The sequence below is a fragment of the Callospermophilus lateralis genome, unplaced genomic scaffold (genome assembly GCF_048772815.1).
Source record: "Callospermophilus lateralis isolate mCalLat2 unplaced genomic scaffold, mCalLat2.hap1 Scaffold_74, whole genome shotgun sequence".
Classification (NCBI taxonomy): Eukaryota; Metazoa; Chordata; class Mammalia; order Rodentia; family Sciuridae; genus Callospermophilus; species Callospermophilus lateralis.
Genome location: NW_027515420.1, coordinates 9,852,906 through 9,880,208, shown reverse-complemented (window position 1 = coordinate 9,880,208; position 27,303 = coordinate 9,852,906). Strand labels below are relative to the sequence as shown.

The window sequence follows — 27,303 nt, the reverse complement described above, 5'->3', positions numbered from 1 at the left end:
GAGCACTAAATAAAATATTTATAAACAATCCATGGATCAAAGCAGTAATAGAAAAAGAAATTAAATATTATTTTACACCAAACGAGAGTGAAAACAAACATAAAACTTTCTGAGCTTTATAAAAGCATTTCTTGGAATGGGAGTTCTTTATTGCACTAAAGCCTATAGTGATAAAGAAGAACAATCTCATATTGATGACATAAGTTCCTACCTTAAGAAACTAGGGCTTCTGGTGGTTCCAGTGGGGAGAGAAGGAGGAAGCAGGGAGCGGGGCGGCTGGGGGGGGACCCGCCGCAGCTGCTGCCACCGCCGCCACCACCGCCTCTGTGCTCGTGGCGTGGGAAAGGAGGTGTGAGTCCTGGGAGCGAGCCGGAGGCGGCGCCGCTGCGGGAGGGTCGTCGGCGGAAAGGCGATGGCGGATATAGATAAACTCAACATGGATAGCATCATCCAACAGCTGCTGGAAGTGAGAGAGTCCAAGCCAGGTAACAATGTCCAGCTACAGGAGAGTGAAATCAGAGGACTGTGCTTGAAGTCTCGTGAGATCTTTCTCAGTCAGCCTATCCTACGAGAACTTGAAGCACCACTCAAGATATGTGGTGATATCCATGGGCAGTACTGTGATCTGCTTCGACTTTTTGAATACGGTGGTTTCCCGCCAGAAAGCAACTATCTGTTCCTTGGGGACAATGTGGACAGGGGGAAGCAGTCACTGGAGACTATCTGCCTCTTACTGGCCTACAAAATCAAGTATCCTGAGAATTTTTTTCTTCTCAGAGGAAACCATGAATGTGCCAGCGTCAATAGAATTTACGGATTTTATGATGAGTGTAAAAGAAGATACAACATTAAACTATGGAAAACTTTCACAGATTGTTTTAACTGTTTACTGATAGCAGCCATCTTGGATGAGAAAATATTCTGCTGTCATGGAGGTTTATCACCAGATCTTCAATCTATGGAGCAGATTAGGCGAATTATGCGACCAACTGATGTACCAGATCAAGGTCTTCTTTGTGATCTTTTGTGGTCTGACCCCAATAAAGATGTCTTAGGCTGGGGTGAAAATGACAGAGGAGTGTCCTTCAGATTTGGAGCAGAAGTGGTTGCAAAATTTCTCCATAAGCATGATTTGGATCTTATTTGTAGACCCCATCAGGTGGTTGAAGATGGGTATGAATTTTTTGCAAAGAGGCAGTTGTTTTCTGCACCCAATTATTGTGGAGAGTTTGACAATGCAGTGCCATGATGAGTGTGGATGAAACACTAATGTGTTCCTTTCAGATTTTAAAGCCTGCAGAGAAAAAGAAGCCGAATGCCACAAGACCTGTAACAACTCCAAGGGGTAGGATCACAAAGCAAGCAAATAAATAGATGTCATTTTGACACTGCCTAGTTGGGACTTGTAACATAGAGTATATAACCTTCATTTTTAAAGCTGTAATGTGTACTGGTCAGCCTGCTCAGATAGATCTGTGTTTGTGGGGGCCCCTCCTTCCATTTTTGAGTTAATGAATGGCATTTGCTGGTTATAACAGCAAATGAAAGACACTCCACTCCCAAGAAAAGGTGTTCAGTTTTTTTTTTTTTAATATTCCTTTTGCAAACAACTTTAATGATGGTGTTAAAGCTGTACACCCCAGGACAGTTATCCTGTCTACGGGGTAAGTGTACAATTGATCTTTTTTAAATTCAGTACAACCCATGAAAAATGTAAATGCTCATTTTCCTTAGGATATAAAGAGAGCGTCTACAGGGTAAGTGTACAATTGATCTTTTTTAAATTCAGTACAACCCATGAAAAATGTAAATGCTCATTTTCCTTAGGATATAAAGAGAGCCCTAGGGTGCTCTGAATCTGTACATGTTATTGTCATAAAATGCATACTGTTGATACAAACCACTGTGAACATTTTTTTATTTTAAAATTTTGTTTCAAAGGGATTGCTTTTTCCTCTCATTGTCTTATCATGTACAAACTAGTTTTTATAGCTATCAACAGTAGGAGTAACTATCTCAACCTTGCCAGCATCACTGGTATGATGTATATTTAATTAAAGCACACTTCCCCTACCGTATACTTAAAATCATGATTAAAGCCATTCTTTTAAATGTTTGTGACTCTTTCCTAAAGCCAAAGTTTCTGTTGGAAAATGTATTGACACGCCCGTAAAAACAGGGTGGCATGGTTGTGCACACCTGCTGCCTCCTCAGGGATTCAAAAACAGGTTTTTGATTTTGAATAGCAATTAGTAATATAGTGCTGTTTAAGCTATTAATGATTAAAGTTAATAACATTTTGTACAATTTCCATATAGTCTATTCATTAAGTAATCTTTTTGCAGTAGGATCAGGCCTGAACCCGTTCATTCAGAAAGCTTCAAATTATAGAAACAATACTGTTCTATATGAGTGACTGATTATGCTTTCTTTGGCCTACATTCTTTATTCTGTGGTGAAGTTGAGGCTTATAAGTCAAAACAAAGGAACTAACTTGCTATCCAAGAGTTTATACAGAACTCACAGTATCTATGACTTTTTAAAACTAAGATCTGTTAAAAAGAAATCTGTTTCAACAGATGACCGTGTACAATACCATGTGGTGAAAATGAATTCAGACTTATTAAATGATGAACTTGTTAAATCTTCTCAGTGTCTATTTATCAGCACAGTACACACAGAAAACTGTTGATGGCATATTGAATAGATTTTAATGAATAAATTGCTCTGGAAACCACAAAAAAAAGAAACTAGGGTGAAAAAAGAGCAAATTAAACCTGATAAAAGCAAAATAAAGGAAAAAATAAAGATCAGAAGCAGAAATAAAAGAAATAAAAAATGAACAGCAAAAAACAGACAAAATCAATGAAATTAAAAACTGGTATTTATTAATTGATAAACTGCTAAACTTAACAGGAAAAGAGAGAAGACACAAATTACCAATATCAAAATAAAAGAGATGACATCAACATAGATTCTACAAATATTAAAAGTATAATAAGAGAATATTGTGACCAGATTTTTGCAAATACATTCAACAATTGAAATGAACAAACTCAAAATCAAACTAGAATTATGTCCAATCTAGTTTTCTTAAGTAAGAAAACACAGGGCAGAAAGATCACAGTATTGGAGTTACAGTCAGAAAATCCAAACTGGAAAAATCCTATAGGACAAACAACCCAGTTTTGCTTCAATAAATCAATAGGGGGGGAAAAAAGGAGGGAGAAGCAATAGTTTAATAGATTTTAAGACATGTATCAATAATGCAATGTCTTCCAGGTGCAGTGGCATACACATGTAATCCCACTGGTTTGGGAGGCTGAGACAGGAGGATTGCAAGGTCAAAGCCAGCCTCAGCAACTTATAGAGGTGCTAAGCAACTCAGTGAGGCACCATATCTAAAAAAAAGAAAAGAAAAGAAAAGAAAAAACACATAAAAGGGCTGGGTATGGGGCTCAGTGGTTGAGTGCCCCTGGGTTTAATCCTCAGTACAAAAAAAAAAAAAAAAAAAAAGAGAGAGAGAGAAAAGAAAGATATGCAATGTGTGAACTTTATTTTGATCCCAATTTGAACAAATCAGCTGTGATAAAATAATAAAAACATTCATGAGACAATTGAGGGGAATTTAAACACTGACTATTTTATCGTAAAGCATTTTTATAAAAATTATAGATGTGATAATGGTATTGTCAATATATATTTTAGAAGTAAGTGCCCTTATATTTTAGCTATAAATACATAAATAGCTGTGGGTAGAAATGATTTGGTGTCTGCTTCAAATTAATTTGGGGGTATGTTTGAATAATTGTTGAAGCTGAGTGAAGCTTCAAAGGGATTAATTTACTATTCATTCTACTTTCTTTTGTGTTTGCATTTTTTCCTAAAATAATTAGATTATAAAATTATATTTAGAGCATGATGTCAATTTAAGTTCTTTATATATATATATATATATATATATATCTTATGTGTATTAATGCATACATAGAAAGGAAAAGAAGCTTAAAAAATTCTTGGTGATTACCACTTTTTGATGAAATTAGAAATGAAATATATAAACTGGTTAAGGTGGTACATGCATGTAATCCCAGCAATTTGGGAGGCTAAGGCAGGAGGATGTAAAGTTTGAGACCAACCTCAGCAATTTAGTGAGATCCTGTCTCAAAGTAAATCTTGAAAAAAGAAATGGAGATGTTGCACCATCAAAGGAATCTCAAAGTAAGGTACCCTTGGGTTAATTCCCCTGTAACCATCCCCCTTCAAAAAAAATGAACCATGCATGTTTTTTATTATTATTCTCTATATTCTTTATTGGGGGAAAACAAATTTTAAGAGGCACAAGACCCAATTATTTTCAACTCTTTTTAAATTAGCATTCACAAATAATGAAGACAAGAAGAAAAGTCCCTAAAGTACTAAAAGTTGTCATTATATGGTGGAACCACATGACATTTTTTTTTTCATGTTTGTATTTTTTTAACTTTAATATAAAGGTTAATTACTTTTAGGAATAAAAAATTCAGGAGCTGGAGTTGTGGCTCAGTAGTAGAGCACTCGCATAGCATGTGCAAGACCCTGGTTTCAATCTTGAGCACCCTGTAAAAATAAAAATAAATAAAATAAAGGTATTGTGTCCAACTACAAACTAAAAAATAAATATGAAAAAAAATTCAATAAAACACCACTAAATCTACAAGCACAATTTACTAAGCATAAACAAAATTATGTACCGTTTAGTAAGATTTTAGAAAATACTAACAGATGTAGGTAACATTGTCTAAACTTCAGGTGCCTAATTGGTTGATTATCCCTGAGATGACGGGTTAAATACCAGTCTAAAGGTCTGGAGAAAGAAGGGGGAAGGAAATCAGACTGTGAAAAAGCAGAGGGTGTTCTTGTGATTCCGAATCGCAAAAGCTGAATATTACTATCAAATATAAGGAAGCATAGCTCCAGAAAGATATCATGCTTTGATGATTTTGTTGCCTCAATTTGTTTTGTTTTGGCATAACATTGCTATATCTTTACCAATTTTAAGTAAAACTTCATAGATTTCATTTTTAGAAATACTACATATTTTAAAAATATCATGGCTTTAATAATTCATGGAAGAAAAATAAATTTTAAGAGGCATAAGACCCAATTATTTTCAATTTATCTTAATGTTATCACTTTTTCTTCATGATATCTTTTTTAAATTTGTTTTTCTTTACACATAAAACTTTTTCCTCTATTTTCTTGTAACTAGAAAATTTTTATAAGTGGAATCACCTGGTCAGGAGTATGAGCATTTAGAAGGCTCTTGATATACCCAGAAGTGTTTGTGTGTCACTGAATATTCACCAAATTGATCATTATGTTATTTATTTATTTATTTACTTACTTACATTTTTATGGTGCCAGGTCTTTAATCAGTATTGTTTAGCTGAAGACTTGATTAATTTTGTATTATATATTCTATGCCAACAACTAAAAAATTAAAAAGGAATTTTGGATGTGTTCACTTTCTGGCTATTGTGAATAGTGCTGCTATGAATGTTCACATGCAACTTTTTGTGTGAGCATGTATTTTCAATTTTCTTCAGCATATATCTAGAAGTAGAATAGCTGGGTTATATAGTATCTTTTTGAGAAACTGCTGAACTGTTTTCTATGTGACTGTATCATTTTACATTCCTAACAGTTTTTCCCTTAAAAATTAAATATATTAATGTTGCAACACTATTTGTATCAAATTAACATATTAATATGATCAGATTTAAATCTACCACCTTGCTAGTTGTCTGTTATTTAATTTGTTCTCTGCTCTTTGTTTTCCTCTTTTTGTATCTGCACTTAACTTATTTTTTGTAATTCAATATATCACTGCGCATGCAATATTAGAACTTTACAACTGTATCCTCCCAATTCTTCCCTCCAATCTGTTGTTCTATTTTTTATATATTTCACCATTACATGTATTGTAAACTCAAAACACAACACCTATTTTTGTTTTAAACAACCATTGATCTTCTAGAAGAATTAAAATAAGGGGAAAATTTCTTTTATGTTTCATTTCTTTGTGTGGATCCAGATTTTTGACACTGGTTCCTTCTTTTTGAAGAAATGTCAGATCTGGAGATAATGAATTATCTTTGTTTAATTTCATCTGAAAGCCTTTATTTCTTCTTCATATAGTTCCATGAAATATAAAATTCTGGTCTGACAAAGTTTTTTTCTTTCAGCACTTTACAACTGGCAGTCTTTAAAACTATCCTTTTATCTTTAATTTTTAGTCATTTGAATAAGATGTATTCAGTCATTTGTCCATTTTCCTTTAATCACTTTGCTTGGCACATTGATCTGTATAATTAATTAAATTTGCCCAAAACTTGTATGATTTGCTTAATTTGAGGGGTAAAGCCCTATGCATGTACTTGCCAATGACAAGAATTTTTAAAATATTTTTATTTGGTTTCTACATACTGAAAGATACCTCAGAATTTTATAATTCTCTCATATTTTAAACTAGTTGAAACTACAAGTCTTAATACTTTGTTGGAAAGAGGTTGAGAAGAAAATGACATATAGAAGGCCCTGGCCTCAAAAGAGAACTGTGTTAAACATGAGATTGTGGCAACTGGTACCAAAATAATGGTCTGTAGAATAATAAGACAAGTATAGTCAATTAACATATCTCAAGATAACTAGAGGAGAAAAGTTTGAAGGTTCTCAACACATAGATATGGTAATATTCAAGGAGATGGAAATGCTAACATACATATTACAGAGATTACAGTTTACAGGTAGGTGCTGTTTTGAATACCACCAAGAGTAACAAATACGTACTCTCATGGGTTTATTTAAACCTAACTTTAAAATACACCCTTTTATTACCCATAGTTTTTTTTCACATTCAGAACATTCTGAAGGAGCAGTTACATAACAAAACAGAGATTAATGGAAACATAGTTGCAATATATAGAAAACACTTATTTTAAGTCTCTGTCCCTTCTGTCTTGCTTTGCTATTTAACTGCTTCATCTTGTGTTTTGTACCTGATATCAAGAGGCATAAAATACTATTTCAAAATTTGTGTGTCCTTTCTAATTATTTCATTTGAACTCCTAGTAGCTACAAAACTATACCTTATTCCCCTTCAAAAATAAAACATTAGCAAATAAACAATCTGAAGAAAGTGCAAATGTTTAAATAACCATAACTAACTTGCCACAGTCTTAAAAAAAATGGAAGTTTAATTCAGGTATCCTCTTTCTGTGGGAGTAGTGAACCTAAATAATTTTATATCTTTCCCAGTCACCTAGTATGTGTGTGTGTGTGGGGGGTAACTTTCATTTTCCTACTTTGTGAAATTTTTCTGCTTTCTATTCCTTTATAATCTGGCTCCTATCATCCTAATCTAAGTTTAGTTCAACAAAATGGATTTATGGGTAATTAAGTTTAGGATACCTTTAATATAGCATAGGTATTATGATAATTAGCATGAACTATTAGGTAGGACATAGGAGGTTGGGACACAAGCTCAAATGGGAACTAGTTCACATTTCAAAGACTATGCCATGTTCTCAAAACATGACTTTGTGCTCAATATATCTAAATGGGTCCATGATTTTGTTTATTTTCTTAGTTAAATAGAAATGCAGACAATGTATATAAGGGAATATTCATGGAAGAATATGGTCTAGCAGTAAACAAAAGTACCAGGCTTTTATAATTTTATCTTAAACCTGTTAAAATTGCTGTAATTAAAATTACAGCTCTGGAGAGCTATTTCTTAGAAACATTGTTTTAAAGACAGGCAAGGGCTCTATCATGGAGATTTTTTATTTCCAGCCCGATCATTATGTTTTTAAATATATTTGGGCTAATTTCACAGTTATAACATAGGATTTTATTATATTTGCATATCTTTGAGGATTATACTTTTCTAATTTTTTATCATATTCCTTGAAAATCAGTGGCAAGGTATGGGAAAGAGAAGAGTGTGTGTGCACTGGGGAGGGGAGGGGGGGGAGGGGGTAGGGGGGAGGGGGGGCGCATAGGCACCCCAGAGGCAAAGCCCATCTGAATGAGTATGCAGTTTTACAAATGGTCTATCAAACAATGTAAATATTTTCCAGTATACTATATATTTGATAACTAGTAACATCGGAATTTAAAAGTGTACCAGTATTAGTGCTGTGGATTAGGTTCTTTAAATAAATCTTTTTCTTTGTGGTCATATTTTTCTTTTAATTAGCACTAATGAACCCATGGATCTGACTTTATTTCTGCAATTGATAAAAGTTCCTCCATTTAATTTCAGCACCGATCTGTTCCTTTGGTGCAAAACTACAGATTAAAATAAGCCATTTGTACTAACTATAGTTATTTCTGTAAAATGGTATAATTTATTCCTTAATCACATCTTCATCCCACGGATTGCTTTCAGGGCATGGATGTTATGGACACACCCTACTTCCCTGTCCCCTGATTTTCATCTGCCTCTGTAGGACTCACCTATGTAGATACCTCAGTAGCACAGGAAGAAGAGGGGCTGAAGCAGGAGAGATGGGAAAACAGGACATCGGGCTTTGTGTAGAAAACTACACACCCATGGAAGGTGAGGAGTGCTATGGTTAATCTACATCCTGAAGGCTGTAGCTGCTGTTAAGGACAATGTGTATGTTTAGTCTGCACATTAGCTGGAATCTGAAGAGCAAAAATCTATACAAACTCAAAAGCAAGTAGGAAACATATTTTGAAAGTCTTTCAGAACTATGTTCTGTTATGATCTCTTCTAGTATTTTCCCTCATTATAGAATGCATTAAAGTAAGTTGTCACATATACAAGACCATCCCCTGTCAAAAACTTTGTCCCATATGAGAAAAAACATAATGCAATTTGCCAGTTATTTACCCTTTACACTAACTGTAATATAGGGATCAATGCACTGTCCAGGGTCTTTCAGACAATTTTCTCAATCCTGATAGTGAGTAATGTCATTCCCGGTTCTGATGGCAACCTTGGTAATAAAGTACCTGGCAACAGAGAAACCTCAATAAAAGATAGCTCCACCAATAATTCAGAGTAAATACTTTGAGAAACAGAAGATATAGCCTACCTCTTAAGAACTAGCTAGGCATTATGTATTTTTATGTCCAAAATTCATGAACATCTGATTTATACTTTTTTAGAAAAATATTTAATTTTACACATAATATATCTGCATTTCCCAACCATACAATCACCTTTAAGCAGAAATAATAATTTCTATAATAATAGTGTATAGTATGTATAATAAAAGTTTGTTAAAAACATCACTTGAGGAAGCCCAATTATACATAATAGTATAATATGCTCACATAATATTTATATTCCATATGTACTTCTATATTGTACTCAGCATCTTAATATGAAGTGGTAGAACAAAGACAAGAAAAGCTTTTAAAATACTTGTTATTCTGTTCTAAAGTCTGAGACATTTAATATCAGAGTTGATCAATACATTCTTTCCTTTAGTTACTCCTAATAAAGAATAATTTACAATTTGATATTTATGTTTTAATTTAACTATATAGTCTAACTTCTATTCTTCATTCTATTTTGTATGATTTATTCTAAGAAAGTAGTACTATACAGACTGCCATATAAAAGGGCCATTTGTATAACTGAACATTTTCCCCAAAACCAACTAAAATTTTTAAAACTAAAAACCCACCCAGAACAACATGACAACATTCACCCACCAAGAACATATGAAGGAAGAAATCAACTGTTCAGTATGTTCCCTTTTTTGAAACTACCAATAGAGAACAAATGCAAATAAGCTGATTTTAATCAAGTATGTATACAGAACCTCAAAATACATTTAACAAAAGATTTTGGTTGATGTTTTTCAAGTTTCTATTCATCAATGTGTTATGCTATTTTTAATGATGAGTTATTTGAAAATACATGAAGCAATCAACACATTTGAGTGATGGCAAATGTGGCTTGAGGAAATTTTGGGAGGTGATGGGAATGTTCTGAACTTGTATAGTGGTGTCAGATGCAAAACTCTATAGAGGTGTCAAAAATCAATGAATTTTATTCTTACAGAAGGGAAATGTTATGATATACAAATTATACCTCAACAATGCTGTTAAAAATGTATTACTTTCTAATTTAAACAAATATGAACACAATACAGACAAATGCAAGAATGGGAAGGCCTGGAGGCTGCATTCCACTGTTGCATTAACAAACCTAAATTGGCTCAGGCTGATATCATTAAATATATACATAATACCTTTTATGCATCTTCTTTGATTGACAAATGAGGATACTTTTAGAAGAGGGGCTTGTACCTGGACATCTGGGATGAACTTCAGAGAGCTAAGAAACACCTCTGAAATTTTATGAAAAATGTGAATATGTATACATTGATATTTATATACATACATATTCACATGTATGTATATCATATATGAATTTTTCTGCAGAAAAGTTCATTCTATTATGTAGTACATGGCTGAATAAATATGCTACAGTTTATGTACAAATTCTTGTGTTGATAGATATTTGAATTACTCCAAGTGTTTGGATATAGTTAACAAAGCTATTATAAATACTCTTCTGAACATCTTCTGGTGCCCATAAGCACCCATTTCTGAAAGAGAGGAATCACTAAGTCACCTGGCATGTTACCTCTGCTGGGAGCCATCAGCCAAGTAGGTATGACAATTTCCTTGCCAGCTACTCCCATGCTGTCTAGTGGAAGGACTCCTGAAAGGTGACCTTGCTCAAGGACCAGGGTGGATCAGTGTTTAGGGTGTCCCCGGTTTAGCATAATAGGAGATTAGGGTGTTCCCCCTTTAGAATAGGGTGGTTTAGTATAATAGGAGATTAGGGTGTTTCCCCTTTAGAATAGGGCGGTTTAGCATAATAGGAGATTAGGGTGTTCCCCCTTTAGAATAGGGCATATCCTGCTGCCTGAGTTCCTCTTGGGTTCTTAGGGTCAGACAGTATATTTGGGAGACAGAAGCCCAGTGGAGTGGTGGATTTGGGCAGAGAACCTGGATTCCCCCAGAACGTGTTTGTAGACGGCCGGTGTGAGATCGGGAATAAAGAATTGCTGTTTGAATCTACAAGCTGTGTGGTGGCTCGTGATTATTCACGTGATTTAAATGGCTTAATTTAAATTAGGTAAACAGCTGTTAAGGATTGTTTTTAAAGGTGGTTAACAGATCTGCTTGTTTACTAATTTAAATCAGGTAAACAGCTGTTAAGAATTGTTTTTTAAGGAGGTTAACAGATCTGTTTGTTTACTTTCACCTTTCCTTTTCATTATATTTAATAATTCTTTTCAGGATAATGTCTCTTTAGCATCATTGCCAGAATTCCTATCTTCATCCCAATGAATATAACTCAACAAGTATGCTCAATCAAGGAGTCAACTTACTTTGGGAGGAAACGGACTTTGGGAGGAGACGGACAGATTGATAGATTCCTCCACTTTGAACTGCTTACAGAACTTGCCTAGACTAGGTAACTATTGTTTGGTACCTCGAATTGTGGTAATGCTGGCATATCTTTGCTGATGGTGTCACCAGTGATGCAATTTTTCCAAAGGAACTGTCAATTGGCTTGGTGTCGTGGCATTTCTGTATCCTCCTCCCTTCTGCTAGTGATAGTCTAAATTTGGGGGCCAATGGCTATATGCTGGACCGGTAGTCAGTGACGGGTATGATCCAATTGCAGTGGTATCAACCTAAGACAGGAGGCTGATGCCTAAAGGTCAGTTGCCTAAAGGTCAGATTTTCGATGATGGGTAAGAACCATATGTTGAATTGGACAACCTACCAGGCACGGTCCTTAAGCCACATTAACCTCACTCCCCCACTGACACCAAGGCCAAATTTGGGGGCCAACAGAGGTGAGGCAAAGAACCTCACCCCCCCACTGGTGCATAGACCTATCCACAAGTATGGCTGTATGCTGGACCGGTAGTCAGTGACGGGTATGATCCAGTTGCAGTGGTATCAACCTAAGACAGGAGGCTGACGCCTAAAGGTCAGTTTTCCAATGACGGGTAAGAACCATATGTTGAACTGGACAACCTACCAGGCATGGTCCTTAAGCCACATTACTTGTTGTTTAATTAATCAGAAGGGGGGAGATGCTGGGAGCCATCAGCCAAGTAGGTATGACAATTTCCTTGCCAGCTACTCCCATGCTGTCTAGTGGAAGGACTCCTGAAAGGTGACCTTGCTCAAGGACCAGGGCGTATCCCTGTTTAGGGTGTCCCTGGTTTAGCATAATAGGAGATTAGGGTGTTCCCCCTTTACAATAGGGTGGTTTAGTATAATAGGAGATTAGGGTGTTCCCCTTTAGAATAGGGCGGTTTAGCATAATAGGAGATTAGGGTGTTCCCTCTTTAGAATAGGGCATATTCCTGCTGCCTGAGTTCCTCTTGAGTTCTTAGGGTCAGACAGTATATTTTGGGAGACAGAAGCCCAGGAGTAGTGGATTTGGGCAGAGTGTGGATTTGGGCAGAGAACCTGGATTCCCCCAGAACGTGTTTGTAGACAGCCGGTGTGAGATCGGGAATAAAGATTTGCTGTTTGAATCTACAATCTGTGTGGTGGCTCGTGATTTTGTGCCCAGCCAGAGACTGTGGCAACCTCCATACCTACTATGTAACGACAATCCATTTCCCAAGGTGGTTGTGCCAATTTTTATTCCTAGCCCAAGTGCAGTAGTCTTCCCATTGCTCCACTTCCTCATTAGGTACTGTTTTCTCAGATTCTTCATGTTAGCCAATTATGGTATAAAGGGATCAATCATTTTAATTTGCATTCCTCTGAAGATTAATAAGGTTGAGCACCTTTTCAAATAAATCAAATAAATGATTTCCTCTTTTCTGAAGTGTGTTCAAATATTTTGCTCTATTTTTTATTGAGATGTCTATCTTATTGAGCTGTAGGAGGTCTCTATTATTTTGCTGGACAAATGTTTTACAAATAGCTTCTTAGTAGTTTTCTTTTATAAAGACTTTTTGTTGAAGTAGAGCATATACATTTTAAAATGTACAAATTGTTAGCACAGTTTGCTGAACTTTCACAAAGTGAATACACCTGTATAACTAGCATCAGATCTAGGAAATATATGATCAGCCTCCTGGGAGTGTCCTTCCCCACACCCTATCCAATGCACTCTTCCAAAAGATAGCAACCATTGCTAACTTCTAACACCAAGTATTAGTTTTGAATGTTAAGAATGACTTTTGTCTGCCATGGTGTCTTCTGATTATGATAAATACTTACTGCTAGTAATATCAAATTTCTTAATATCTTCCTTTACAATCAGTGCTTTTTATGTTATATTTAAGAAAACTTACCCCACTCCAAAATCATAAACGTATTATCTTGAAAGCAAAATTTATTGTTTTGCCATTCACACTTAATTCTTTTTTTTTTAAGAAAGAGTGAGAGAGAGTGAGAAATTGGGAGAGAGAGAGAGAGTTTTAATATTTATTTTTTAGTTTTTGGTGGACACAACATCTTTGTCTGTATGTGGCGCTGAGGATCAAACCCGGGCCACACGCATGCCAGGCGAGAGTGCTACTGCTTGAGCCACATTCCCAGCCCCGCACACTTAATTCTATATGTCACACAGAATTATTGTCTATGGTGTATAGTAGGAGCTTTAATTTCATTCAATTTCACATAAATACTCAATTGTCTCAGCACTACTTATTAAAAAGACTGACACTTTCCACCACTGATCTGCAGTTCCACCTCAATCATAAATCATGTGGCAATCACTTTCTGAGTTTTCTGTCTTACCGAACTGTTTATCCTCTTATCATGAATACAGTATCTTAATTCTATAGCTGTATAAAAGGTCCAGGAACTGCAATAAAAATTCAGATGAGTTTCAGAAAGAGTCAATCTTTATAAATTGCTTCTTCTAATTTATGAACTAGTATATATCTTTACATTTTAAAAATCATAACATTTATTTAATAGAACTTTATTTGACCTAAAAGCCTTCAGAAATAAAGACCTACAGATCCAGGGAAAACTCCTGTTTTTATGTTTATGTTCCATGAAGAATGGATGGCCATGTAGAAATGACTGGAAAGGGGGTGTGAGCTAATGGTAAAAGGCTGCCAGGGTCCTAGCAAGCCCTGTCTGGTCAGATTCTTCTTGGCCTCTCTGTATAACCTTCTTTCCTTCTGGACCTAAGGCAGGTCCTGTCTGGAATGAGGGTTTTTAAGGGAGGGTAAGGGGACAGGAAGGGAATAGCAGGGAGGGTAGAGGAGAGAGAGAGAGAGAGAGAGAGAGAGAGAGAGAGAGAGAGAGAGAGCTTTCTAGGTTTTATGAGAGAAGGCTTTGGGAGAGAAGGGTGAAGGACAGGAGGGCAGGAGGAGGGCAGAGGCTTTGCTGCTGAGGTTGCTTTCGGGATTCCAATCTCCTTCAGTTAGAAGTTCTCAGCAGGCCAAAATCCCACTCTTTGGGCTATCATATTCTGATCTGACCCTGCCCACCTTCCCCCTCTCCCTCCCTCCTCCTCCCTTTCTCTTTTTAAGAAGGGAATGTGTAGATCTTTCAATCTTCTAAGATCTTCTTTGATTTCTCTGTTTAGGGTTCTGTAGTTTTCATTGTATAGATCTTTGACTTCTTTCGTTGATTCTCAAGTATCTTTTTTTTTTTTTTGAGGTTACTGTAAATGGGGCAGTTTTCCTCTTTTCCTTCTCAGAGGCTTTGTCACTGATATACAGAAATGCCTTTGATTTATGGGTGTTGATTTATATCCTGCTCCTTTGCTGAATTCATTTACTATTTCTGGAAAGATCTACCTCACTCTTCGGATAGGCAGAATTAATATTATCAAAATGACCATACTACCAAAAGCACTATATAGATTTAATGCAATTCCAATCAAAATCTCAATGGCATTCCTCATAAAAATAGAAAAAGCAATCATGAAATTCATCTGGAAAAATAAGAGACCAAGAATAGCTAAAGAAATCCTTAGCAAGAAGAGTGAAGCAGGGAGTATCGCTATATGAGACCTTAAACTATACTACAGAGCAATAGTAACAAAAACAGCATGGTATTGGCACTAAAACAGACTGGTAGACCAATGGTACAGAATAAAGGACACAGAGACTAACCCACAAAATTACAATCAGCTTATTTTAGAAAAAGGTGCCAAAAACATGCACTGGAGAAAAGATAGCGTTTTCAACAAATGGTGCTGGGAAAACTGGAAATCCATATGCAACAAAATGAAATTAAACTCATAACTCTCACCATGCACAAAACTTAACTTAAAACGGATCAAGGACCTAGGAATTAAGCCAGAGACTCTGTGTCTAACAGAAGAAAAAGTTAGGCCCTAATCTTCCTCACATGGGTTAGGCCCCAACTTCCTTAATAAGACTCCTATGGCACAAGAATTAAAACCAGGAATCAATAAATGGGATGGATTCAAACTAAAAAGTTTTTTCTCAGGAAAAGAAACAATCCGTGAGGTGAACAGAGAGCCTACATCCTGGGAGAAAATCTTTACCCCTCACACATCAGATAGAGCACTAATCTCTAGGGTATATAAAGAATTCAAAAAGCTAAGCATTGAAAAAACAAGTAACCCAATCAAAAAATGGGCCAAGGACTTGAACAAACACGTCTCAGAAGAGGATATACAATCAATCAACAAATATATGAAAAAATTTTCAACATCTCTAGCAATCAGAGAAATGCAAATCAAAACTAAGATACAACTCTAATCAGAATGGCAGCTATTATGAAGACAAACAACAATAAGTGTTGGCAAGAATGTGGGGAAAAAGGTACACTCATACATTGCTGGTGGGACTGCAAATTGGTGTAGCCAATCTGGAAAGCAGTATGGAGATTCTTTGGAAATCTGGGAATGGAACCACCATTTGACCGAGCTATTTTTTTTTAAAAACAACATACTACAGGGACACAGCCACATCAATGTTTATAGCAGCACAATTCACAATAGCTAAACTGTGGAGCCAACCTACATGCCCTTCAGTGGATGAATGGATTTTTAAAAATGTGGCATATATTCACTATGAACTTTTTAAAAAGAGAATAAAATCATGGCATTTGCAGGTAAATGGATGGCATTGGAGAAGATAATGCTAAGTGAAGTTAGCCAATCCACAAAAAACAAATGCCAAATGTTTTCTCTGATATAAGGAGGCTGACTCATAATAGGGTAGGGAGGAGGAACATGGGATGAATAGATGGATTCTAGATAGGGAAGAGGGGAGTGAGGGAAAGGGAGGAGGCAGGGGATTAGCCTCCTAATGAATGTGGAATGAATGTGATGGACATCATTATCCAAAGTACATGTCTGAAGACACAAACTGGCTGTCAACCTACTTTATATACAAACAGAGATATGAAAAATTGTGGTATATATGTGTAATAAGAATTGTAATGCAAAAAAAAACCCAAGTACATGTATAACGTGAATTGGCGTGAATATGCTTTATACAAAGATATAAAGAATTGTGCTCTATATGTGTAATAAGAATTGTAATACACTCCATTGTCCTGTATTTAAAAAAAAATAAAATCAATAAAAGAAAAAGAAGGGAATGGGGAGTGGGTAGGGAAAAACTGTGGAATGAACCCAAACTAACTTTCCAATGCACATATGTGAATATACTATAATGAAACTCATCACTTTGAATATCTATAAGATACTAATTTTAAAAAATGTAAATAAATAGATCAGTAAAGTGGATCAAAGGGAACAGTGGGAGGGAGGATGGGGAGGGTGAAGGGACTGAATTGGAGCAAATTATATTCCATGCATTTATAATTAGTCCAAATGAATCTAATGTCAAGAATAACTATTATGAACAAATGAAAAAAAGAATAATGACTTCACTGTTTTTATAAAATGCATTCTCATAAACAATTCAATCAAGAGAAATGAAAAAAGTAAAAGAGAACGTACAATTCAACATCTCACCAACCATAACAATTATTAAGTCACTCTTCCATCTTTTTCCCTAATTTCAAGATTACTCCAGTTTCCTTTTCCTTTTGATATTCTTTTCTTTCTTTCAACAAAGGTTTATTTTCTACATAAAATTCTTATATTTCTTTTGTTGAATTTAAAATAAGGTCCTTGATATTATTTAATACTACTATAAATATTATAATAGTTCATTTTCTAAGCAACTATTACTTGTTTGAGATAGAATTGATTTGTCTGTACAGATTTTATATCCAGAAACCGTATTATCTTATTAATGAGTTATGAATAGGTTTTTTTTGCATATTCTCTATATATTCATAAATATGCAAATAAAGAACATCCCCCCTTTTATATTTCATCTTTCTTATCCTAGTGCAGTAGCTAGGGCTTCCAAAACAATTCTGATGAAAAGAAGTAATAGACACTCTTGTTTTCTTCAAATTCATCATTAAATGATTTTGGGCTGTAAATGTCATGTAGCCATGTTTTATCAAGTTAAGGTTGTTTTTCTGTTCTTTGCCAAGAATTGTTTAAAATCAAGGCTGTATTTCAAACTTAACTGAGAACTTTTTCTGCATTGTTGACAACATTATGAAATCTTTCCCCTTAATCTGCTAATGTGAACTACCTTGATAAATTCTGCTAATAATATATTTTGAAAAATCACTCATTAGTTCATGGAGATTTTCTGAATTATTTTCTACAGCATCCTATGTATCATAGTTTATTCAGTCAATCTTCATATGGCAGTTACATTATTTCTAATTTTTTATCATTATAAAAAACACCTCAACAGAGAATATGGTATATATGCAAGTGTTTCCCCCTCTTTTTCCTGTATTTTGCGGGTGCACCTTCAGAGTAAATACTCAGGAATGGGATTGCTATGGCAAAAATATGTACTTATATGTTGTTAGAGAATGCTCAATTTCCCTCCAAAGGAACTGTACCATTTTTCTATTCCCACCAGTGATTAATAAGTACCTATTTCCCCTAAGACTCACCAACAGTAGCTTTAATTTAGGTTTTTTATTAAAAATAAAGTTGAGTATCTTTTTATATGTTTAGCGGGTATTTTTAAATGTGTGTGTGTGTGTGTATGTGTGTGTGTGTGTGTGTGTGTGTGCGCGCGCGCATATGCGCACACTCGCTCATGTTGTCTGTTCCTCTCATGTATTCTGCTTTGGTCATTACAATTAAAATTTTTCTTTATATATTAAGAATGTTGGGTTGGGATGTAGCTCAGTGGCAAAGTGTCTACCTTGCATTTGCAAAATCCTGGATTCGACGCCTAGTTCCAAAAAAGACAAAAAAAAAAGAACCCACCCTACTCCACCCCCCAAAACCCCCAAGAATGTTACCTCTTTTATGTCTTACCTCTTTACTACCCTTTTTTTGACAGTCAAAAGACTATTGCTTTACAACTTTCAAAGTCTTTTTGATGTTAAGATTATTTTTTTCCAAGTTGATATTAAACTTGTTGTTACTTTGGGGTGAGTCAATTTTATAACCTGTCATCATCTAGATCTTTCAGTTGAAATGGTAGGGCTGATGCTACATTCCTTACCAACAATCTTTTTGCCTGAGATTACACAGTAAGTTTAATGTAATCATTATGCTTCGAATAATTTAATATGGAGGCAGTGATTGCAAGTCTGAATTTCTTGTTTAATTCAAGGTAGAATGTCAAACATTGTGCTCCATGATGAAGGAAGCTGACTGTAATTAAGATCATAGATTACATAGAAAGGTGCCTATTTAAGGTGTTTCAGAATGGTCTATGATGTGCTCTCTCTCTGCATGGTCAACTCCTACATACTCAGTGAGTCCTAAATCTGGCTAGATTTATTGAACTCCCTCAGCCCTTCTTTTTGCCAACCTATGACATTGGTGCACATCTCTAATTATAATCGTGCTTTTGGCTCTGTCTTGCTGACTACACAATAAGCATCCTGAAAGGTGTGGGAACTGTTCCTTTTGTAGTATGCACAAGGAATAAACAGATCTTTGTTGAAGAAATATTTTATTGAATGAATGACTGAATTTCCAGTTCTAGAGGTTATCATGCTCTAGTAAACAAATCGCTAGAGAATCTATATCAATGAGTGAAGAAATAATAAACATAAAAGAAGATCAAATACTAAAATAATACCATACCATCTATAGCTCCCAGGTTAGATGAAAAAGGGTGCATGTTTTTGCATCAAAGATAAAACCATGATAGTTGTAAATTGAGCCAATGCATTAAAAGGAAGATTTATAAGTGAAGAATTAACATATCCAATTTCATAGTGTAATATGAGAACAAGTCAAGTACATTCATAAAATCTGAAGACTAACAAGGATAAGAAAGAAATCACTACACACAATCCAGTGTAAACTGTGCTATTCCAGCTAAATAATCTGCTCTCACATCTAGAGCAGAGATCAGAAGAAATGTTCTTCCACATGGAATTGCTATGTAAATAAGAAATAGCTAACACTTGTGAGTATTTGTGATGTGCCACGTACTGTCCTAATCCTCTCATCTAATCCTCAAAACAATAGTTTAGTTCTATTTTTCAGAAGTGAAAAGTGAGGCATAGAACAACAAATTATCCATAATCACACAGTAGTTTGGCTACAGAGTCCATGCTTTTAACCATCATGTCCCATTTTAACATCTTTATTTTAATTGTCCCTAAAGCCTTAAAAGGAACTGCAGGAGAACCTCCCCATCTCAAGCTTCTGCAAAGTTCCTTTTGCCATGTAACATAACAGTCACAGGTTCCCAGGATTAGAATATAGACATTTTTGTGAGGCCACTATTTATGCCTTGTACTTTTAAATATGGAAAACTCTAAATGGCTACAGCTGTCCAAACCAAGTTTTCAATAACATCCCAGGAATGTTATTGAGCTGTCACTAAGAACTCCAAGTAAGGGGGTGATTAAAAAAGAGTAACATTTGAACTTTGTACACTGGGCAATGCACATTCACAGGAATGGACAGAGACTGAGTAGCCCAGATAGCAATATGATAGGTCTTTAACACTCAAATAGCAGTGAGCAGCAGGACTGTGTTCATTTGGTTAATTCCACTTTCAGTTTTTACTGCAAGCTGAAGCCATTGGTAGCTGGTGAGCCCCAAGTTGTACTGAACACAGAAAGCACGTCTTTTTCTGACTTATCTGCCCCAACCACCTCTTATGCACCAACCAGAGCAAGCATGCTCTCACTGGTGTCAAAAAGAGTTGGAAGGAATTACTCAATTCAGTGTGATTTTCTGCGAGAGGAAGATTCTAAGCCTAAACCTAAAGACAACTCTGATAAAGTAATGACAATGAATTAGAAGGTTTGGAACCATTTCACCACATTACTGTAATAGGGGACACCAAAAAGTCCATTTTGTTGATGAAAACTATTTATTAACAGGTAGTACTTGGGTAAAAACTCAAGTTGCTCTATTTCATTGTGCTTCATCTGTGGAAAACAATTTATGAAGGTAGCTATGGATCCCCCAAATGGCTGTTTGTTAAACACAGACGAGTTCGCTCAAGAATGTTTTAAAAACTGTGTAAAAGCGTCTGACCTAGCCAATAATGTTACAGCCACTTCCACTGTGGAGAGGAAAGGGAATTGTGCAAGTAAGGCCTCTGTCTCTGCTGGGCACCCCACAGCACTGACACAGACCAAGCAATGAAGCACCACTCTACCTGCAACAGGTACAGAAAAACAATGGGAGAGCATCTGAAGCCCCCCACCCCCCGCCCGCAACTTCTTTGTTCCAAGAGAATGCTGAGAAAAATGAAGGTCTGAGTATCAAGTAGGATGGCCTCACATTCAATAGTCTCTCTGTAGCCATAGAGATCATAAAGAATCAGACAATGAAAGGACCACCAGCCTGAAGATGAATCTGGAGTGACATGGATATGAAGGTCAGTGGGATTCTTAAGACCCTGTCCTCACATGCAGAAGGGGAAGTAATTTTTTTCTTTCAACTTTTTATTTTTGCTTTTTAAAAATTGCTATTGTTTGTATCTCATATCATACCATAAGGACAATTTCTAGTCCAAAATTGAAAATGGCATGACAGTCTTTGTCCAAAATAGTACATTATTGTCTAGGTCAGAACATTAAAAGAGGAAAATTACCAAAGATTATATTTTTTTAAAACACTGATTTGAGTTTGCTTATTGAGTAATTTCATTTGCTTGGCTTTTTACATAATATTGTACAAATGTTTGTCACAGGCATTTACTTCAATAAGAGGTGAGTCAGTGTTCATTTTGCCTTGGTGCTTGGTGAATTAAATGTCATGAATAAGAAGTACAAAATTTTTGTCCATACTTTTAGGACAGAGATGTACCTGATATCTAAAATGTAAACTAAGCATTATCATATGTATGTGATTATATATGTCTTCTTTGTTTTAGATTTATCATACTTGTAATTAAATTCAGATGTCTGATACTACCAATTCAAAGTCTGTCACACACTTTTTTTAAGTGCACATTTCTTTGTAATTTTAAAATGCAATAAAAAAGATATATATATAAAATAATATTATCTAATATCTTGGGATAATTTTAACATAATTTAAAATAATGGTATTGTCAAATCATTATTTGGTCATAACATTTTTTAGATGGCACAAAACATGAAATGGGTCTTAAAAATCTAGCAAGAGAAAAATTTTGCAATTTGTACTGCACATCTGCAACTTGTACACACATAAAAATTGTGTGAAAATATGAAAACACATGCACAATTTCTTTTGGGTGGTAACTGATTAGTAGTTGAGGAACTGCTCCAAACTTTCAAAATAAAGAGTAAAATCATAAGAAGTTTGTTCACTTTGAAATTACATTAAAAGTTTGATAAAAATCTTAGGGGTCATTAGCTTCAAATAATAATATTTCTAAGTCTGTCAAAAATTATACCTGATTATAGTTTTTTGTATATAGGTTATATGAGTATGTTCTTGTTTTTATTTTCTTTATTGACTGGTACTAGAAATATGTATTTTTCTTTGTTCAGAAATATGTGATTTGGATAATGGCTGAATTCTTAAGTGTCACCATCATATCTGGAAAAAAAATAATAAATACTCTCACAAAACCTACGATGAATCAGTGGGTATATGTTTCATACACAGATGCTATTTAGCATGCAAGGAAGAGTTACTACAGGTGCTGGGTTAAAAATTTGAGTGGCCAGAGCACTTTCAAGAAAAAGCAGGCCATATGTTGCTTAGAGCCTTGATGAAGAGCCTACTCAATAGACATTTCCTATGAACCAATTTCTGCAAAGCTCTGGAGAAAAACTTTTTTGACTTCAAGTGACAAGATTCATGGATTAAAAAAAAAAAAACTGAGCCAGACATAGTGGTGCATGCCTGTAATCCCAGCAACTTGGCAAGTTAAGGCAGCAGAGGCCAGCTGGGCAACTTAGCAAAATCCTGGTTTCAAACTAAAAAAATAAATCAAAGAGCTGGGGATGTAGCTAGATGGTAGAGTACCCCCGATTTCAATCCCCAGTACTACAAACAAACAAGAAACAAATTATAAAAAAGAAATCTTAAAATGTTTCCAAAACTGCTTGAGAGTAATAGAATATTAACAAGCCTTAAAACTATTGAAAAACAGCTAGGAGAACTACCAGATAACATTGAATGGTATTTTCCTTTCCTTTCAACATAAGTACCTGACTGGATGAGGGACTCTGGCTCTGACTGTTTGGCTCAGTCTGAGAATTTGAGACTTTGAGAGGAAGGAAGTGCTCGGAGAGCCAGAGTCTAACTGCACACTTTGGTGGTATTTACTGATTAACCCTAGATATATTCTGAAAATCTGTGAAATAAGGATGCCTTAATATTCATGGAACAGCAATGAATATTTTGTTGCAGTGTTCAACTTCCTATATGCATGGGTAAGAAAAAAACTGCACTTTAGCTGAAAATGAAATCCATATTTGCTTAACTCTCAAGTTCAACTCAGAATTGAATATTTATGCAGGAAAGAAACAAGTACAGGTTTGATATTAAAGAAGTAAGATTCACTCTTCATTTTGAGTTTCAAAAAAACATTTTTTGTACATATCTAAGACTATATAAAAGATGAATAACCAATACAAATCTAGAATAATGTTGAGATTGCTAGGCTTAAGTTTAGGTCACTCAGAAATGTTTTTTTAAAATTTTGTCTAAAATTGTGTCATGGCTATTTGTGCATGTGGTACTAGGAAACGAATGTAGGGCTTCACACAGGTGAGGCAAGCACCCTACCACTGAGCTACATCCATAGTTCTTTCTATTTTGAGACAAATTCTCTCTAAGTTGTCCCCACTGGTCTCAAACTTGCAATCCTCCTGCCTCAATTTCTCAAGTAGCTAGGATTATAAGCATGTAATCCTGTCCAGCTATTTTTCTTAATTTGTATTACTTTGGTTTTATCATTTAGAAGCTTTAATATTCAACATGATAAATAAATTTTCAGGTAATAAATGATAAGTTATAAATTTATATCCTCTATTTAAATGAAATCTACTGAGATTACCTTAAGAAAATTAAACTACTATTTGGACTTAAGCCAGTTAGTGTTTAAAGCAGTACACAAAAGTTACTGTTTGTCTTATGAGAATCAAAGGCTTTGAAAATGATATTAATGTCAAAGAAAGGTTTAACAATTTTTATTCTTTTCAAGAAACATTGGATAAAAATCCATTTTTAATTTTAAAAGGGAATAAACTACTTTTGGGCATACCATATTTATATATTATACTTCATCTCATTAGCTTAAGAGTAGTAGTGTTTAGCATGTGTGTTTGTCAAAACTCATAAAGCTGCACACTAAAAAAGATGCCTTTTATATATGTAAGGGACACCTTAATAAATCTTTTTTAAAAAGATCACAATAAGCTAGATGCTATGGCACAAGCCTGGAATCCAGGTGACTTGGAAGGCTGAGGCAGGAGGATCCCAAGTTTAAGACTAATCTCAGCAACTCAGTGAGGTCCTCAGCAACTAAGTGAAATCCTGTCTCAAAATAAAAAATAAAAAGGGCTGAGGATGTGGTTCACTGGTAAAGTAACCCTGTGTTAAATCCTCAGTACCAAAAAAAAAGTACAACAAACTTACAATTATATAAATTACATAAAATAAACGTAATAAAAATGTTATAATTCTTAGAAGCACCATGCCATGATAATGTAGACACAACAGCCTTATCACGACTGAAATCTTGGATGTCCACAGTATAACAATTTTTTTCCCATTCTACAATTAAGTTAAAGGTTAAATTGTCCTTCAAGGACATTTTCAATTTTATAATGACACAGGCCCTGGAAAATATCATCGCAAATCAAATATAGCCAATTGAACTATATGTACTCTTTCTTACTTTGAGGAAAATAACTCAGGGAATAGAAGTGTTTAGTGAGCTTTCTGTATCTCTGAAATAAAATACCAAAATGCTATATCAGAATACAAAAATCTGATTACTTTGGGCTTAATCTTTCATAGCAAATAGACTGAATTTACAGAGTTTCTTTTCAACTCACCAACCTGAACCCCATCATAAAGACCTTAATCTGTCCATTTCATGACTTACATCATCTGCTTCAAGGATCTTGTTTGCTACAGAAGTATAGCTAGTGAACAAATAACCAAACCAGAAATTTATAGAACTGGAATCTATTTCAATTATAGCATGTGGTTTGAAAAGGAAATAAAAAATACAGAATAATTTTAGCAAATTTATTTACCTCATCATCTCAGCAATCTTGAAATTTCCTACAAATATGACAAGTAAAATATAGCTCTTTCTTCATAAGGATAAGCAGATTGGAAATACTTACCTTGTACCAAAGAAACACTAACAATAACATTTTATAGTGACTGTAATTTTTCCAATAATCCTATGGTGTAGGATGTTAGCACCATTTAGAGGTGATAATGAAAATTCAGTAGCCACCACTACACCAGAAAATGAAAAGTATCATGCCAAATGCTTTGTATGTGGTGCCTTAATTTTCACTGTAACCCTACAAATTAGGCATTGTCAACATCTCTTTTTATAAAGAATTAAGTACAGTCACTTAACTACTGATTGGCAGATGTTAGACTCAAAAGCGCAGGTATCTTGTTTGTCGAAGCCTATACTGTTTATATTTCAAACGTCTTCTACCAAAGAGTATTTAAATTACTAGAATATGACTTTAATTATGAAGTTTTCTGGATGATAAGTATATTATATTTAATTATACCATAAAGCATAGAGTCTTTTAAAAAATGCATCACAATAGTACAGTGTTATTTCTACACTTCCAAAAATAAACTAGTTCATCAGAAGTAAAAACTGTGCACTGTATAAGAACAGAAGAAACTATAGAAGTGGAAGAGTCAAAAAATTTACTCAGGGTGCTTGACTAGGGTATTTTACAACCTTGTCAAGATCTTCCACAAATAAAAAGGACTTGCTATGTATTCTTTATTTCCCTGTTAAGGGCAACTGTTTAGTATCTGTTCCTCCAGGTCCAGGTTTCACAATCATATATGATTATTTAAAGAACAGCTAGATATATAAAGAAAATAATTAACATAGCAAACAGTTACTCTAGAAAGCCTACTTACAATGTTGGTCCATGGCTAGCATCTGGGAACCTGGATTTCAGCAGGATTCCCATCGTGCCCTGTTAAGACGATCACTGTGCCTAAACGGTCCATGCAAACAATATGGTTTGTGCTGAACACTTGCTTTCTTCCTGGAGTCTGTAGTTTTGGTTCATGCTAACCCCAATAAGTGTCTTGTGCACTGAATCTCTACAGTGCTTCCCCAATAGACATTATTTTTCATTTCACAGGTGTGAAAGAATGTTGAGAGAATCAAGTACATATTTGACTCTGCTGGGAGAGGACTCTTAGAAATTTGGTTTCCTCTGGAATTTGCCTGTGTGCCTTTACCCTTTGCTGATTTTGTTCTTGTGTTTTCTTGTTGTAATGACTCAGAATACAACTGTGAGTACAGCTATATGCTGAGTCCTTTGGGTCTTCCTAGCCAATCACTAAACATGGGATGTTTTGAGGATCCCTGACACAAATAGTAAGATACTTTCACAATAAACAGATAGGTACCGCTAACAGAATGGCCGTGATAATTTGCTGAAGATTGGCAAACTTGGAAATGTTTTACCTGCCACTAACAAGTACAAAAGTAAGTTCCAAACACCTGACCTTGAATTATATAATGTACATTTTTTGTACCCACCAGGCACTCTAGCAGGAAAAGAATCAGGAGACCCTGTTCCAGCACCACCTTCTTCTTCATCTTCTTCAAATTCTAAATGCTCTTCCTCACCAGGGGCTAAAATTCTCCTATATAAAAAAGGACAGAAAAATTAGTGAGCTACTCCACTTAATACACCAGCGAACCCTCAAAGCCACTAACTTCCCAGATAAGATGCTGATTATTAGGTTAATGTTGATATAAATGTCAATGTCAATCATTTCATTGCTACCAATGGTATCAGTCATATCACCAATACCAAATTTGATAGGGAAAAAAATCCAGAAATATTTTAAAAACAGGCATAAAATAGATAATAAAATCAGAAGACAAAATATGGATGCTTATTTATTTACTTTAATGGGACAGGCTGAACATCAAATGGAAATTCTTTATTATATGTGAGAATATTCTTTAGGACTAGAATAAAGACATAGACAAACATTAGTCTTATATCTTATATCTTAGTCCTACATGTTATGTAAGTCTTATATATTAGTTAGTCTTATATGTTATATCTTAAATTGATACTTTTAATCGTATTTTATAGTGTATTAACCACACATTAATATATGTATTTTAAATTCCGAGTTTCACTGTCATTTCAAGACTATGCAATTGACTACTGAGTGTCTTAGCAAAATAAAAATGTCCATAGTGGACTGCAGGTACCAGTATTTTCAGAGTACTGTAAGATCTCCAAGGAAAGTCTCAGAGCCCTCATAGAAAATGAACCATAAAATAGTTCTCCAATGTACAAGGTCCTAGGTGATATGGGGTGAAAGAGAATACCTCTTCTCCTGAAGTATTTTAATTAAAAGATTGATACTGAAGATGACTAATTAAAGAGAAATAGATAATCACATCTTATTCTTTATCCTAAGTAGATTTCCCTCAATACTTATCACACTGGTAAGGTTTGTAGCAGTAAGGTTATAATTCTAATATTCCTTTTATGATGAAATTTATTATATATGTGTACACACATACATACATACATGCATATATATGTGTGTGTGTGTGTGTGTGTGTATATATATATATA

At 34.9% G+C, this 27,303-nt stretch overlaps 1 pseudogene; it reads left to right on the top strand.

The window, feature by feature from the left end:
• Positions 1-412: 412 nt before the first annotated feature.
• On the top strand, positions 413-2,416 carry LOC143389937 (serine/threonine-protein phosphatase PP1-gamma catalytic subunit-like; annotated as a pseudogene).
• The last annotated feature ends 24,887 nt before the right edge of the window (positions 2,417-27,303 follow it).